The sequence below is a fragment of the Trachymyrmex septentrionalis genome, unplaced genomic scaffold, assembly GCF_001594115.1.
Source record: "Trachymyrmex septentrionalis isolate Tsep2-gDNA-1 unplaced genomic scaffold, Tsep1.0 scaffold127, whole genome shotgun sequence".
NCBI classification, from domain to species: domain Eukaryota; kingdom Metazoa; phylum Arthropoda; class Insecta; order Hymenoptera; family Formicidae; genus Trachymyrmex; species Trachymyrmex septentrionalis.
Genome location: NW_017304406.1, coordinates 303383 through 320804, shown reverse-complemented (window position 1 = coordinate 320804; position 17422 = coordinate 303383). Strand labels below are relative to the sequence as shown.

Here is a 17422-nt window from a genome sequence, read left to right as displayed (position 1 = left end):
GTCGTCGTCGTCGTCATCGTCGCCGCCGCCGTCGCCGTCGCCGCCGCCGCCGCCGCCGCCGCTGCCGCGTCAGGTCCACGCGTGCTCCGAATCTGTGCGCGAGTGAGAGCAAATACAGTGTGTATGATCCGGGAACGTGTGCGTAGGCGCGAGAACGTGAGCGCGTTCGCGCGCGCGCGAGTGGCCGCGCGCGTTTTACGTCGCGTCGACAACTCTTTCTCTTTCTCTCTTTCTCTCTCTCTCCCTCCCTCTCTCTCTCTCTCCTTCTTTCCCTTTCTCTATCTTTCTCCCTCTTTCTCTCTCTGTCCATCCATGTTTATCCGTCTCTCTTTCAAACCGCGCGCGGATTCGCTTCTCTTTTTCTTTCTTTCTATCTTTCTTTCTTTCTTTCTTTAAACGCGACTCTCCTTCAGAGCAAAGGTGTATAGCGCGGCCGAGAGAGAGAATATATATTGGCTCGTGCACGGCGACGGTTGTTAAAGGACGCGCGATGCGTGGGGGTCGCGCACGAACTGAGCCGAGCGGCGGCGCGCCCCGTAGTTTTATGAATGGACCGCCGAGACTGTCCCATATTTGGAAGCGCGGAGTCGAGACCGCCAGCCAATCCCCGCCCGGCCGGACCACTGTCTACGCACGCGTGTGTGCGCGCGGGATACGTCTTCGTGCATGTATGCGCGTATATTTATATACGCCAGGGTATACATGTGTATTTAAGAGATACTTCAAGATACACACGCGCGTATATTTAAATACACGTACGACGCACGCAGATCCTATACGCAAGTATCGCATATACGCACATGTATAAGTGTAAGATCCGAACGATCTCCCCCTCCCCCGCCCCACCCAGTCACCAGTGCTTCTCGCGCGCCGTCGTGGTTACCAGCCAGTGCTTACGAAGTACGAACGTATATCTACCCCCACCAGTTGCCCTTCGCGCGCCGCCACCTTCCCCTATCTCCCTCCGCGTACTAGCATCCCACCATGGGAGCTTCCTCCCCCTCCTCCTCCGGCTCCACCGCCGGCTCCACAACCCCGTTCACTAGTGACGTAGAGCGTCATGACGTAGACTCGCGGCGCGCGACTGTTGTTCCCCCGCCCCTCCCTCTGTATGAGGTACTTTCGAGAACGCGCGCGAGCACGCGACGCAGGAAGATGGAGGAAAAGCCGCGAACTGACGTTAACGAGAGCGAAAAAGCGAAGCGTAGGACAGAGCGCGATCAATCTGACGTTATATCGCGGAACGACTCTTGTCATCCAATTGGAGGGCCTAACGCAGATGAGAAATTTTTTTTGTTTCCTTTTCTTCTCTTCTTTTTTCCTTTCTCAGTGTTGAAGAGGGATAGGCGACAAGAACTCGGACATTTCGGACGCGTGCAGTTAATCGTAAATTAAAGTAAGCAGGCCGGGTCGGTCGGCGGATCGCGTGTCGAAACTTAATTGTCACCGGTCGTCAACGTCGATAACTATTCCTGTCATAACCACGCTTGTCGGCGCGGCGGTGCGGAATTATTAACGGCTCGTACATAGCCGGGGCAAATATGGTTAAGCCGTGTACCGCGGTAAATTATCCTTGTATTACTGTCAATTATGCGCGAAGTCCTAGAGAATAAGTATTCACTTACGCGCGGTGCGCGCAAATTGCCGCCATTATCGTCGTTATATCGGTAACTAAGCCCGCTGAGAAAAGGCGTGCGGCATGATAATGAAATTCCGCAGATCGCTATCCCGCACGTATCGCTCGGGATGACGTGGAGGAGACCATCGATCGCGGGGGAGCAAGGGACCTGCTATTCCCTTCCCTCCCCCCCCTCTCTCTCTCTCTCTCTTTCTAGTCTACTCCGCTATTATTGGATCTATCACGACGAATGGAGCGTCGAGAATGTGGCCTCTCAGCGTTTGGCCGATTGCATATATGTATATGTATAAATAGTTACGTAGTCATCCACGGTAAAAGCGATACAAATCCGTTGCGTACGGAGAAAGTAATTTTATCCCCGGACGATGGTTTTCTCCTTCTTTCTCTCTCACTCTTTCCCCCCCGTCTTCCCAACATCTGTGAGCGCGCGTGTCTGCCATACATGAGACAGACCTGCGGCACCTCTCCTCGGGAGGGTAAGAGACGCGTGCCATTTGTGCGGACGCGTGCGTCCGTCCGTCCGTCTGTCCGTGCGTACGTGCGTGCGTGCGTGAGCGCCCGGTTAGCAGTCACGTATATACGCGCACGCGCGTACGATCTTTTTCTCGCGGGCGTCTCGCAACCACCTGATGCCCTATTTGGCACCACGCGCTGCCACGCGCCCGTTCCCCCTCTCCCTTCTCTTGCTCTCTTGGTATCTCTTGCCCCCTTGGCCCCTTCCCGCCGCCCGCGCCGTGTATCTATCCGCTCTCTATGTATTTCTCTCTCTCTCTCTCTCTCTCTCTCTCTCTCTCTCTTCAATTTTCTTTAATTTGGTTTTTATTCTATTTTGTTTATTCTATTTTATTTTATTTTTGCTGAATTTATTATGCTTGAGCGTTTCTCCTTTTTTTTTGTAACTAATTTTTTTTTAGTTTTCGTAATTTTCTCTGTTCTCTCATTATCACATTTGCATTAATTTGTTCTTAAAGGGCATAGCTCTAAAACGATAAATGCCCTATCTAGTTATACATCTCTCGTTCCTCCTATCCGATGCACTTTTTATTTCCTTCTTTGATCATCCTTTGATAAGAAGGGTGTGCCTTTATTATAATTCTGTAAAAAGGCTCAATGCGCGATTTCTTTAATAATCGAAATCGAGTAGAAATATGCGATAATACGCAGTCAGATTTGCATAAAGCGAGATTATATATTAGTCTCCATATGTATACATTCTCGATCTTTATGTAATATTGAAAGATATCGGTTTAATTTATATATAGAATATAGATAATCTCCAAATCTGTTCTATTCTGGAGGTAATGTTATTGATGACGAAATTATAACTACTAGGAAATAAATGCTGGCAAACGGTTTTGCTTTCAGATAATACGACACCAGACCTATAATTAATGAGACTACCAAATAAGTCGATACTCTTGAAGAATACGTCATACCTATTATTGATCTCTCTTATATTTTTTATTATTTATAGGCTATCCAAGTCAGTTTAACATAATTTAATTACTTTTTTAATTTAACGACAAATATAATTAGCGCGCAGTTTGCTTGAACTGGAAATTGTAAAAATTGACATAAAAATATTATTAAGCCAATCATATTTTGGTCTTTTTCGCTTATTTGTGTTGGTTGTTTTTTCGCACAGAAGAATGATCACAGATTAATAAGATAATAGTATAGAAATTGTCTCGTTTTCTTAATTTTTTTTATAATTAGACATCGTATATTTTATAAACAGAATATAAAATATACACAAATATGTAAATATGCAAATATGCATAAATAAATATACATTTTTAGAATATTTTTTTTAATAAAATAAATTTCTATTTCTTTCCTTCCAATCTACTCTCTAAAAAAATATGCAACTGCATACAAATCCAATTTCTAGTAACATAATAACACAATACAAGATTACTCTACAAAATGATCTCATGCGTGATATGCGTTAATACTACGTTGTGTCCAATCGATTTTATGTAAAAATCAGTGCACGTACACGAGAGCAAAGAGACAGTGACGCACGCCAACGACGTTGATCTGGCATAACAAAATGTTCTAAATTTACCAATGGCTCTCGACGAGGTGGTGGGCGCGCACTATTCGTGGCCCTAATCGACGCGATTTTGCGCGGGCGAGCGACGTTATTTCAAGCCGCCACGCAACCACCTGAGCCACCCAGCATCCCCAAATACCCGGGATGACTAGTGTGGCGAGCGTCAAATATTTTCCTATGCTGCTGATGAGTCAGTCAACCGATGATGCGAGATTTTTGGCAGTGATTACCGTCGCTCGTCCTCTCTCGCGATCACGTCGCCTCTCGTCCTCGCTCGGTTGTCACCGCTTTCCTTTCTGCGTTGTATATCTTTTATTGATCGACGTGCGAAAGACGCAGATCGTGTACGGAAGATAAATAAGAATCCGTGTGCGATAACACGATGCGGCACGATCGATGGTCATGGGAATTCTATGTTGACGCGAGATGTGTAAATTAAGATGCTTTCGGGGATGACGCTGGTACGTAAAATTACGAAAAGTGAACAATACGAGATGTTCTGGCACGCGCGCGATTCTGAATTCCTTTCAAACGATGCGCTTTAAACGTCACACTGTGAATTGTTGGTACACGAAAGTAGATACCTATTTAAAAACTTGAAATACAAAGGAACTGAATAATCTATATGAAACATTCGTTTGAGGAAAGTCAGATTTAAAAGAAGCATATTTAGTGGATTTAAAGGAAAACATTTATTCCTACGATTAAAGCGGATCTTCTGTTTTAGTGTATAATTATATGTATGACATTTAACAGGACGGAATTAGTGTTAATTATTTAATCAATTAATAGAAATAATTCAAATAATTCTATTTTCGATCTAAGCGGATCTTAGTGCTAAATGTAATTTCTTTGCAAATATATTATTTTAATTACATTATTAATTATTTAACATCTAATAAAAGTAACGCGGTTTTTATCATTTAAATATTCTTATGCCTGTTTTTTTATCAATATAGATTAATTTAATCTCGGTTCAACTTATCATTCATTTTTTTCTAATTTTAAAAATTAGAAAGAGATGAAGAGTAAGTTGAACTGAGATTAAAGTTCATCTACATTGATAAAAACAATCGTTAATGAAAACGATCATTTAATTTTGTCTTATTTAATAATATAATATTTACAATTTTTAATATTTATTCCTATGTTTGTATCCTTAAACTTTCATACTTAATTTTAATGGAATCATGTTAAAAAATTCTTTTTTAAATTCTATTAAGAACACTTATAAGATACTAAAAAAATAAATAAAGTATCTTTTAAGATACTTTATCTGTAATGCGAATATATACATAGGATATAAAGGAATACATAGGATCTAAACAATCAACCTGGATCTTTAACGCTTAAATAGTTTGGTGTGAATTTGCATATTATTACATATCTAATCCTGCAAACTGCATATCTTTATTTAATTTTCAGTTTGATAAGACACAATCCTAATAAAACTAGAGCAGTAATATTACAAATTAAATTGATAAGCAATTTAAAAATATTGATGCTCATAGGCATCTTAGACAAATTTTAATATCTAAAAAATTAACTTTTTTTTTTTTCCAACTTTTGATTATTATTTTTCCGACATGCATATTATTATGTACGTCTAATCTCAGATGACGTACATGCACTGAAAAAAAAAAATTGACTGAATATGGAACATAACATTTTTAATTGATTGCAGCAGCCAATTAAAAATGCTGTAACATATTTTTATCATCTAATTTGCTGTAACAGTCAATCTTTTCTTTCAGTGTAGAATTAAATAATATCAACGGTAAATATCTTCAAATATGATGTATATTACAATATACACAGGGAGATTAAATTACGTGCAACGTGACTTTAATGACGCCGTTTTTACCCCATTCTTCTCCCTAATCTCTCTATTAATTGCAATTTAAAGCAACGTGTATCATTTAAAAAATTTAGCATGACATCTCGAAAACTAAACATGTCTACATTGGCTACGATTTCAAGGGAACACAGTGATAAATGTGTACTTGCAAAGAAGTGTGCGAGTAACTACACGCTTCTCACGCTTTGTATCGCCGTTTATGAGAAACAGCCGCTGCAGGCGATGTATTTTAAATCGCTCCTGTACCGCGGCGATCGCTATTACGTACTTTGGTGCTACGCGAGCGGTGAGTCACGACGATTCGCGACGACTCGTGAGGCTTTCGCACGTTTTTGCGCGACACGTTACCGAGATCGTTGATTAATGAGCATTTCCGGTAAATACGACCATTTACTTTGACCTTTCAGAAGCTTGTACTGTAATGATGAGAGCGTTATTTCCGATTATGACAGTCGCCGCGGTAGAATTATCTACATCAGATCAACGAGAGCGTAATTTAATTAAGAAACTCTTAACGAGATAAGATCCGCAAGATCGTTCAAGATTATTCAAGATCTTAAAGACTCGATGACTCTTCAAGACGGAGAATGTCGGAGGCAATCTTACAGATACCTTCGATCCATCGAGAATCGAGAATTAAATATTAAATAAATAATAATAAAGGGCGAAGTAAGAGTCAACACATTTCTTTAAAAAAAAAAAAAATAAATTACACAATTAAAAGAATATAATACAAAAAAAAGAGAGGTAAAAATTACAAGTTTCAGCTACCGAATTGAGCCCTCTTTAGACATTAACTTATCAAAAAAATCGCAGTACAAAATTAATTATCGGAAATGTTCGCATATTCATTATAATCACAGTTCGGGTGAGTCTTGATGTAGAACTCGACATTATTCACATACGATTGAACAGTCAAATGTGTTTCGTATCTCTTGAAAAAGTTCTAGTTGGTAAAAAAAGATAAAAAGACGAAAATTTTTTCTTACGAAAAAAATAAACGCAACTAAATTAACATATCGGAATTCTAATAAGTAATTAAAATTCACCAAAAGTCATGTGTAAATTATTCAAACAAGTGGGTCCATATAAGTATGAAAAACCATTAGAATATAAAAAGTTAAGTGGAACGCTGTATAAGACGGACATCGCGTATCGATTATTATGTACGTTCGCTGATACGGATCAACACGGACTGAAAGAAGAGATGGACTGTCAATATCGAAAAGTCAAACTTTATTTACAATAGGTATATATGCCTTGAAGACCTTCAGTGTCAGTTTGTAAATTTAAACTATTTTTCTGCTTTTTAATATTGATCTCGGAAATTAAGCGTTTCCTATAGCAAGGCTCTTCATCTAAAATTTTAACCTTGTCCCACCGTGATCATACTGTAGCCTGTGCTCCGTTAATTAAATATTAAATCGATAAAAGATGCAGAGTTCTAAGGGAGGATTGCGGAAAAAGAATAATTCTTTTTACAGTTATATTAATGACTAACGCCAGCGGCGCTTCTAAAATCACTGGCTACGGGCTATTACCTATGCTATTTATCATAAGTCCATGGAACGAGACTCGAGTTCTTGTCACGTATACATTAGAAAATGAAATCGCCGAAGCAATTACCGAACAAAAGCACAATTTATATTGCTCAGTGTGAAATGCTCGAACGAAAAATAAACAATCGTGATTTTCTGCTCATTCTTTTACAAATGCCAAAGTATCGATTGTCAAATTGATAGACTCAAGCGACGTAATGGTCAATGTCAGAGCTGAATTAAATTGGACGAATGAAGTCATAAGGATCGTAAAGTATGATATGATATTAGTAAAAAAATATATATTTGTGAAAAAAAAAAAATATATATATATTGTAAACGAGTTTGAATAGACTGTTGCGATTTTCGATAAGAGACATTGATGGCGAAGTGACCAAAAGTAATATAATGATACGGACTTTCTAAAAACGAAGGCATTCGATGGTCTCTAAGAAGTATGTAAATTTATTAGCGCGGAGGCGTAGACGCGAATTTACTATCACGCGGAGAACTGTGCATTTTAACTACAATTTATATCGTACTTCCTCGTTTCCGCGACCTTTTAACGCGCAATTCTGTTACAATGAGCACTTACGCGAGGGACACACGTCTAAGACCGACGCATCGTGGCTGGGATATCGCGATTGTAACTACCATTATGTCGTACTCCACGCCCGAGAATTTGATTTTTCCGTGAAAGATCGTGGCACCCAGCCTCTATGTTTCTCGTGTATTACGCTCACGCGTGAAAAGGTACGAACTTGTTTCGCGCGCGGTGTCGGCGCTCTATGTTGGTACACTTTTTTTTTTTTAACAACTCTCTATTAATAATGACCGAAGCAGCGGAAAAAGATTTACCACGTGAAGAAGTTACAAAAGCGTAATGCAAGCAAATATTAATAAACCGTGATAACGTCAGGGCAAGGCTAACGTGGTAAGTGGGGAGAGTCTGAACTGACTAAAAATATAATTGCTTTACGAACCGCGGATGTGGATACTTTATATAAAATTTCTGTTAAAAATATAATGTTTAAAATAGTGTGGATGCATGATAAAATAGGAGAGAGAGAAGGAGAGATAGAAAGAAAAAGAGAGAGAAAAGAGAGGAGAGAGAGAGAGAGAGAGAGGATAAGAGATCGCGCGTATAAAATCAGGAAGCAAAAAAGAATATTGCACGCTTTTTACTTTTTTCTATCGCGGAAAAGCTGTAACCGATATTTTCAAAGTTATTACCGAGATAAAAATTATTTTTATATTACAAATTTATAGCGTTTCTATACATACATGTATATACAAAGTAACGTTATATGCTGATTTTCTTGAACTTGATCTTTTTTTAGAAATATTTTTTTTATAGATAATGTTCTTTTCAATTTTTATTATTAGATATTGTGCTATTTTTTAAGTTCAAAATGAACTTTGATCATAATGTACTAGATATAAAATCAAATATGCTTAACGAATTTTGTCTCCGATTGCGTACAAACTACAGGATATGATCAACGTGATGCCTATAAAAGCTTCGAAACATTCTTTAATTGATCAATTAGTCAAATTCTTTCTCCTGATTGGTCAATCAAATGCTTCAAAATAGTTCGAAACATTTATAGTGAAACTATAGAGTGACCGCATCCTTAGTTGCCAAACGAGAATTTATTTTCAGTCATTTGTAACAAGTGAAATGATTGAGTCTCAGAATGACTTCTTATCAAGAGAACATTTATTCGGAATAATGGAAGAATTTCTAAATAAAGGGTCTGATAAAAGGGTAATTTGATAAAAGTTCGATGCGTTCTATGTATAGATAATAACAGGGTTGCCACAGAAAATAAGTTTTAAAATTCCCTGACTTTTCCAGGTTTTCCAGATGAAAATTTTCCATGACCAATATATATAAAATATGTAAATTTTAACATTTAGACTCAAGGATTGTAGGAAAACTATATTATTAAAAACACAAAAAAAGTAGCATAGTAAAATTTTGGGTGCAAATTCAAGCGAGTAAAAAAAAAATTAGTTTTGAAAAACAGAATGCAGTTACGACGAAAAAGAGGGATTAAATAAAAATACTGAATAAAATATAAATTTGAATTATTTTGTTAAAATCATTTAAAGTGCGCAAGTTTGAACTATAAACGTCAGATATAATATTAAAAAAATTATAACAATTATAGGAGCAGTTTAAGGAAATTGTGAGGAAATTTTGAAATTCCAGACTTTTTTACATTTTTCCCTGACTTTTCCCGGTTTTCATGACCAATTTCAATTTCCTTGACTTTTCACGGTTTCCCCCCGGTTTTCCAGATCTGTGGCAACCCTAGATAATTAGCAGGAACTCTCGTTCACTTCTATCGGAAAGCCGTAATCGACGTAAAAAAATCCGCTTGGAAGCACGACTTCTGAAACAAGAATGATGCATCGATCGCAAAATGCGCGTTTCACACGAGATACGGTCGTAAGTCCACCCAGACAATCCTCCCGAGACTATTTTTGCACCGTGGCCTATCGATTTCTGGGATCCTCTCCTTCTCGCGCACTATAGCTCGTGTACTTGGACGTCAACGGCGGCTAACGTATAACGCGTAGTTAACCCCCTTCGTCTTGTTCCCGCTTAGTCTTATCGGTCGATGCTGACGTAGATTCTTCATACGTCTATGAGCCATTCATAGACAATAACAGCTCACCAACACGCGCGCATGCTGGCGTATTTTTATCACGCTATAGCGCACCGACGCACAAATCCATGAAGCTATGGCGTAAAAATACATGGGAGCAACGTGTTGGTTCCGCGATTATTGTGACGATTCCCATGCAAGGCCGCTGAATATAACACTTTCCATATGAGTTCCACACGGATCGTTAAATCGCGCACGTAAGCGGGTCGATTTTTTTCTTCTGCCTGGCGCGTCGTCGCGACACCCTTCTGCCTGTCATTGCTTGTCATTTATGCTTGCAAGGGTGCGTCCCGGACTCGTAATATTATTATCGTCGACTCGTATGATGTGGACCGAATACGCGACATGCGTCCAAAAATTTCTTTGATACGCACGACTATTACGGCATCAAAAATGAAACCCGATTGCACGGGTATTCATAATGCGTTCTGCATTTTGGACCGATGTAGCAACATCACTTATTCATGATATCTCAATTTTCTTACTTCAGAAAGTTTGTCAGTTGCGTAAATTACTGTTAAGTGATATAAAACAAACTTTCACGACCTTTTATTTTTCCATAATCGTATTTGAGAGTTTTAAGACCACGTCGATTCTAACATTCTTGCGGTGGTATACTCTCTCTAAAGGATATAGTCTCTTCAAAAGTGACTGGATTTAAAAATTTATACTTTCTTATAAAAATGAATGTTATGTACATATAAACAATAAGTTTAATAAGATCTTTATTTAAATATTTAACAGTACAATTTTATTGTTAGTTTGAATAAAAATTTTCTTATTTTATCTTAATTATTTTTTAAAAATATGTCTCCTTATAAGAAATAATTTTTAATTCAGGTTCTAAATTACCGAACAAACTTTTGTATTACTTCTACAATATAAAACAATCTATAATTTTTTCTATATTTTTTTTATTTTGTTAAAAAATACATATTATTTTTAAATAAAGCGTACTTAAATAAGCTTGTTTGAGAATAATATTAATCGCGTGACACTAATTGAATCTTTCATTAATTTTTTTTACTTTTTATTTTAAATTAATCAATTTGGCTTCTAAGAGGCTGGATTATTCAAGTAATCCAAGAGAGAATAGTAGGTAAGGTGGTCAAGTAGGTAAAGTGCTATTCTGTATATGATGCTACGCGAAACAATTGTGTATACAGTGGCAAAGGCCACTTAAAGTATCTGATTTTACGCTCCGTTGAATGGGAATAGCAGGTACACTAAGACGTCAATTATCTGGATCACTCACAAAGACATAAATAATACACCTGTTATCGATTATTCTCAACAAAAAATTTTCAAATAAAATGCATTTTTAAAATTTCATTAAAAAAATTAATATGTAAGAAAAATCCGAATTGGAAGATACTCTTTTATTAAAAAATTATTCTTTTGTCAGATCTTAAATCATTGGTGCAGAAATTCTTGTTTAAAGAATTGATTGAATGAAAATTCAATCATATATAATTAAAGGATTATTTTTTTGTTTAAATCTATTATTAGAAAAAGAGACACATTACCGTATCGCGCATATTTAATGTATTTATTTCATTTTTTGATTTTAAAAACATCAGTTTCAATCAATATATAAATATTTAATATCACAAAATTTATATCGCAATGAAATTTTTGGAAGCTAGTTATGCCTTTCTATAAAAACAGATCCTGGAAATCTCACTAATATTAATTTATTTATTCCTCTGTCTGCAATCATATGTTTACTCCCTTTATCTGCAATCTGTTTTTACTGTTTTAGGCTTTTAAAAAATGTGAAAAATTCCATTACTTTTCATCATATGACATCACATCTTACATTGCCAAATAGATTTTTTAACAAGATATTTTAGAAAGAGAAAAATACCTTTCTTTTTATTTCGGAAAAATTTGAGAGTAAAACTTTATTTATATAAAAAAAAAGACTTAAACTGCAAATGGAGGATTAAAGAATGATTTATCAATGGTTAAATATCATCGATAAATTCGTATTTTATCTTAAAAGAGAGTCTGTCTTGTAGCGCATTGTGTTATTCAGTTGTTGAAGAATTTCATGATATCGTTAATCGATTTCATGCTACCGATATCTGCAAGAATGGATCAAATAATTATTATCGGTGTGACATTTCGTGTTACACGAAGAGCGATGTTGACTCTCATTTTAATCGCGCCGCATGATTATACCCTGATAAAGACGCTTGTGACGCAATATCGACGTTTCTTACGTTATCATATACGTAATTTAGTTTACGATAAAAATTTTATTGTGTTTTACGATCGATTGTCAGGGTGGGTATACGTCAGCTTTGACGTATGCGATAAATTTGTGACGGCTATTCGGCATATGCCCGTACTATGTCACGCGATGAAAGCGTAATGAAGCAACGATATTATCCTGCAATTGTTTTATTTTAATCTAAATATACAATATATAGCTAATTTGATAATAGTGCCACATTAGCCACATTATCCTTCAGAATATTCTTCCAGAATATTTCTCGGTAAATTATCTTAAATAAATCGTATATATAATTTCATATTTATTTCCACTCGAGGAAAAGATTTTTTGAAAAAATGTTCACGACACAAGAAGTCACTGATAATAAGAAAAGGGCCAATTCAGCGTCGACCATACCATTGATGTATACAAGATAAAAGAATCTATCTCTTCGAGATACAAAATCTTGAATAAATAAAGGATAGATAATAGATAAATCAATAAGAACAATATAAGATCATCGGGTGCATAGATTCTTTTTTAAGAATTGATTAATTTGCTCACATAATTGAACAAATATCTTTTCTCTTTCATAAATTCTAATATTATTGTAAGAAAAAAACGTATTACCTTTTTCTCATATTATTTAATGCTTATTATATATTTATACTTAAAGTACATTAAGTAATATGATGGATATGATAGATATCTAATGCAATTTTTTAATTTAAAAAACATTTTTAGTCGATACCTAAATATTTAATATACAAAGTTATATTTGTATCACGATAAATTTTTATACCCTTGAATTTAAAGGAGACACTACTGTTGCAAGAAATTTTGTGGTTAAACGCAACGTGACGTATCGTAAAAATTAATGCGCACAGATACTTTCTGTTAAGAACTTTTATGCGCGACTCTGCGAGAGAAAGAAGAGAGAGTGCGAGCAGAACCAGCATTATTAAAAGGACGTCAATGAGAGTCGAGTACCTAGAGAGAAAGAGAGAGAGAGAGAGAGAGAGAGAGAGAGAAAGACAGAGACAGAGGAGAAAGAGAGAAGGTGACTCGTTCCCTTTTATCCGCCCACTGTGGATCCGTGTATGATGTACGATTTCCTGTCTTATACGAATCCATACAATAATAACGAAATGTCAGGCGTGTACATGCGATTTACTATGCGTTACCATACGAAAGTACGACACTTTAGATAATGACCTACGCAAAGTGTGTGCTTTAATCCATTGCATGCATACGCGAATGGGAGAAAAAGATTTCTCTCTCACACGAAATCCGCGTAAGCAGCACTTTGAAGCATTAATGCAAAAATGTAACGTTGATGAAGACATTTTCATACACAAAGGACTAGATTAAACATAATATCTCTGCAAGCTTTGGATGTTTTTTTAAATGAGAATCAGCTATTATCAAACTTTTAATCGTTTTAACGTCGATGGGAGGCGTTTCAGTCCCTTGTATAAATTTGATCTGATGATGTAACACGCCCAATTCAGTGGGACTACCGACGGCCCGTGGAATTAAGAGTTATCGGTTCTTCAATATCTTTCTCGGCTTACATTGGGCGACTCAATACGCGCGCTTTTTCTCCCTTTCATCCTTTTATATATGCATTATCTTTCACAAGCGGCGCCGTCTAGAAAGTATTAGACAGTATTAGAAAAATCTGTTTATAAAATAATTATTCATAGCATATTATAATCTTTCGGTTCAAGAGTCGTAGAGTTAAATTATTCTGTCTGTATAGAATATGCGATGTACATGGCAATAAAAAGTTTCTCAAAAATCAGTGTATTCTTAAGATATAAGAATATTTCAAATAATAAACATGTGTCTTTAAAGACTGCAATTTCTCTCTAAAAGTTAAAATTTTTCTTTCTCTTTCTCTGTTAAATGCTCTGTATAGTTTTCATATTTATTATAACAGTTGAAATTCCGTCTTTTTTATGTCGAAATCGTGTTGGATTCTTAAATGGCAATTAAGTTTCTAACACGCTAGATTGCTTGTGACGACTTTGTTTTCCGTTAAATTATAAATATTAATAAAAAAAAATTGCTTTTTGTGACGATGAAATTATTTATACAAGTATCACAAAAATATATCTAGTACAAAAGTTGTTATGTGATATTTTATCATAAGATTCGCGTCAAGATCATCGATCTTACAATCTCGACTATCAATGATGACAGCCATTATCTGACGGTAAGATCTAAAATCGCGCGTAAACTTGTATCTCGAATGTAATTTCGAAATCATATTGATATTTTAAGATTGAATTTAACTTTTATAATATTAAATCCGAAAGTTTATGTATACAATATTTATATACATATGTATACACAATGAATTTGTTAAAGTATTCTTATATATATTTCGTTACACCGCATAAATTAAAAGCTGTATTTTGCCGTCGGTAAAACTCGTAGATCATCTCTCTATTTTCTCTGTCATTTCTTTCTAAATTTATTTAATAATTTAATGTCTAGCAAATCAACACTCTCCCGTAATGTTGTTTAAAATTTCCGTCGGTTTATAAATTTCGATCCCATCAATTCGAAATAACAATAACGGATATTTTTATTATAAATTTGATTAACGTTGATAATTTCATTACTTTTTGTATGCAGTTATTTATACTTATTGTATGTATTTTATTGTATTTTTATTGTGTATTTAAATATAAGTGTTGTATATACTAAAATATATATTACAAAATACTATTAATTCTTATAAGTAAATAGGAGAGAAGATACATTTTTTATACTGAAATCAATTTGGATAACAAAAAATTGTATATGCGATTTACGTTTATAAATATAACCATAACAAATATATATCATACTTATTAAATATTGTCTTCGCTTCATCGAGCATAAGTAAAAGATTCAAATATCATAAAACATTCATCGTCTGACGTCTGACAAAATTGATATATTGAGAAGCATTTGTCAGATATTTTTCGCACATTAAAGCAAATTATTGTTTTATTATTAAGGTGTTTGTAGCAAAGTTATAAATGTCTGAGTTATAATATTGTTGTTTTCAACGTGATTAATAGTATAGAAGGCTGTATAGCAGATAATTCGTTAGTTGCTTCTATTATTTCCTCTGTCAATATCATTACGTATATATCGCTATTTGCAGCAATTGGTTAGAAACGAATTAATTTAATTAATAATTACGAACTTAACAGCAAATAATCCGTTCTAAGAATTGCTGTTACGGGTTAAGTGAATACAAGCTACGGGTTGCGTTCGAGCTAAAGTAATGTGAGTACGTCTTGCTTAATTTTAATATTTAGTTAATAATTCTTATATTTTTCGAAATATCGAATGGACGGCTCAATTGGTAGCATCGGGTCGATCGCAATTTATGCAATTTTAAGTGAGAAATTTGGTGGTGAAGAATGAATAGCGATTTTCACTCCGATTTTTTTAACAATGATGATCCTATAGAAGCGCGTTCATTAGCGTAAACATTGACATGTGTTGGGGATATATCAGGTTAATATTGCATGAATTGCAATTCTGATATTGGAAAAGTAATTATTCTCTCACCCCCCCCCTCCACCCTCCGGGAATAATCGACATTAACGACGAAGGAGATTCTCGCGTTGAAATATGTAAGATAAGTCTATATATGTATATAATACAAAAGTTAATCGTATTAAAAATATCTAAAAAAATTTCATTGACTCTTACCATACCGTTTTGAAAGTATTTAATTTCTAAATTTATAAAATTTTGCAGGTAAACGCGTAATTTTATTCTGTAAGATATTTTCTTTTAAATTGAGACACTTATATAAGACAAATTTAAAAATCGTTATAATTACAAGGTAAACACATTCAATGAAGAAAAGCAAGAATGTTGTCAAATAAATGATGCGTGTACATCAAATGAGCATCTTATAACTTTTATTTTGTCATTTAAAAAAACATTTTTAATATCAAAATCAACAATTATTATTAGTCCGATCGAAACTTTAGCCGAAAGTGAACCAAAACACTTGGTTACGTGTCAATTTCAAACAAAACCGAAACTTAAATTAAAAAATAGAAATTCTATAAAGGCCGTATGTATCATATACATTTTTTTCTTCATAAATACCATAATTTTTTGAAACAATGATCAAATTCCGGCCGAAATTGAAAACCAAAATTTTGGTTGTGTGTCAATTTTGGCCAAAGAATATAACTACTTCCTCTTCATAAATATCATAATTTAATTATTAAAACAATAATTACACATATTAAAATTAATATTTATGAAGAAGAGTTATATGGTTTCAGTCGAAACTGACATGTAATGAGATTTCTGTAAAAATTTCAATCATACTCTAATGATTATAAATACTGACATTACAGCGAATTAGATATTTTCGAACAAACTATCTATTGATTAGAAAAAATAGCGCTAAAATCTCCTTAAGAATGTCTTTAAAACGCCTGCATTATTGATTACGATCATACAAAGGTAACCGATAACGTTTTCGTTCACGAAAGTTTGAACGTTTACGTTCGGATAACCGTGATCTCAGCTTTGCGTTTGATTTCTATCGTTATCAACAACGCGCGAAGTCCACGAAGGTCTCTCACAAGCCACATTCGCGTGGTGACAAGAAATTTAATAGCTAGTCTAGAAATACAGGTTTCGTCGTGCCGATCTTAAAACTCTTAAAGATCGATTATCATACATACAGTCGCGCGAGGAGTGTGTTTGGACCGGTGTTAATACTAGTAGCTGCACGAGTCAGTGTTCCTGCCGATAGATAGAAGAAAAGTGCGACAAAAAGGAAAGAAAGAAACGTCGAATGACTCGAGAGTGACATAAACTGTATTTCTTGCGTTTGTTAATGCGCGTGGCGTTGCAAGAAAAATCATCGGAGGAACGTCGGAAAAGACAATTCCAAATCCACTTTGAATCTTCGCGGCAAGGTGGAAGATATTCGCGGTTCTTCGCGGGGAAAAGGGGGAAGGGGAGGAAGAAAGGAAACATTCCCTTGAACCTTCCATTCGATTTCGCGTCATTCAGAATCAGTGTTGCCAGATTTGCTACGTTTCTAACTATATTGTTGTGCTGGTACCACATTGCAGACAGCAAATGAACGAGACAAACAGAAATTTATGATACCCTTTGATACTCACTTCTGGTACATTTTTGTCATTTAGTTGTACAATTTACTGTACAACTTATTGCTTCTGGTAACACTGCTTCAAAATGCTCGTCGCAAGTACTCGGGCATTACCTGACGGCGGCGGCACGTGATGATGATGATGGTGAAGATGATGATATCCCAGGGCGGGCGGTGGCGGTGGGTAGACCGCTCCCCAGATACAGGACGCAGCCGCCGCGGTCGCCTGCGCCTGCTGCTGCTGGTGATGATGATGATGGTGATGCTGCTGCTGCTGCTGCTGCTGCTG

General features: G+C 35.7%; 1 protein-coding gene across 1 annotated transcript in view; it reads right to left on the bottom strand.

Moving 5' to 3' along the window:
- Positions 1 to 17396, bottom strand: part of LOC108756488 (early growth response protein 1-B) — a 22259-nt gene extending 4863 nt beyond the window's left edge. The window contains exon 1 of the mRNA XM_018500351.1: positions 17248 to 17396. The gene's annotated coding sequence lies outside the window, so the exon portion shown is untranslated. The remainder of the gene's footprint in view (positions 1 to 17247) is intronic.
- Between the last annotated feature and the right edge of the window lie 26 nt (positions 17397 to 17422).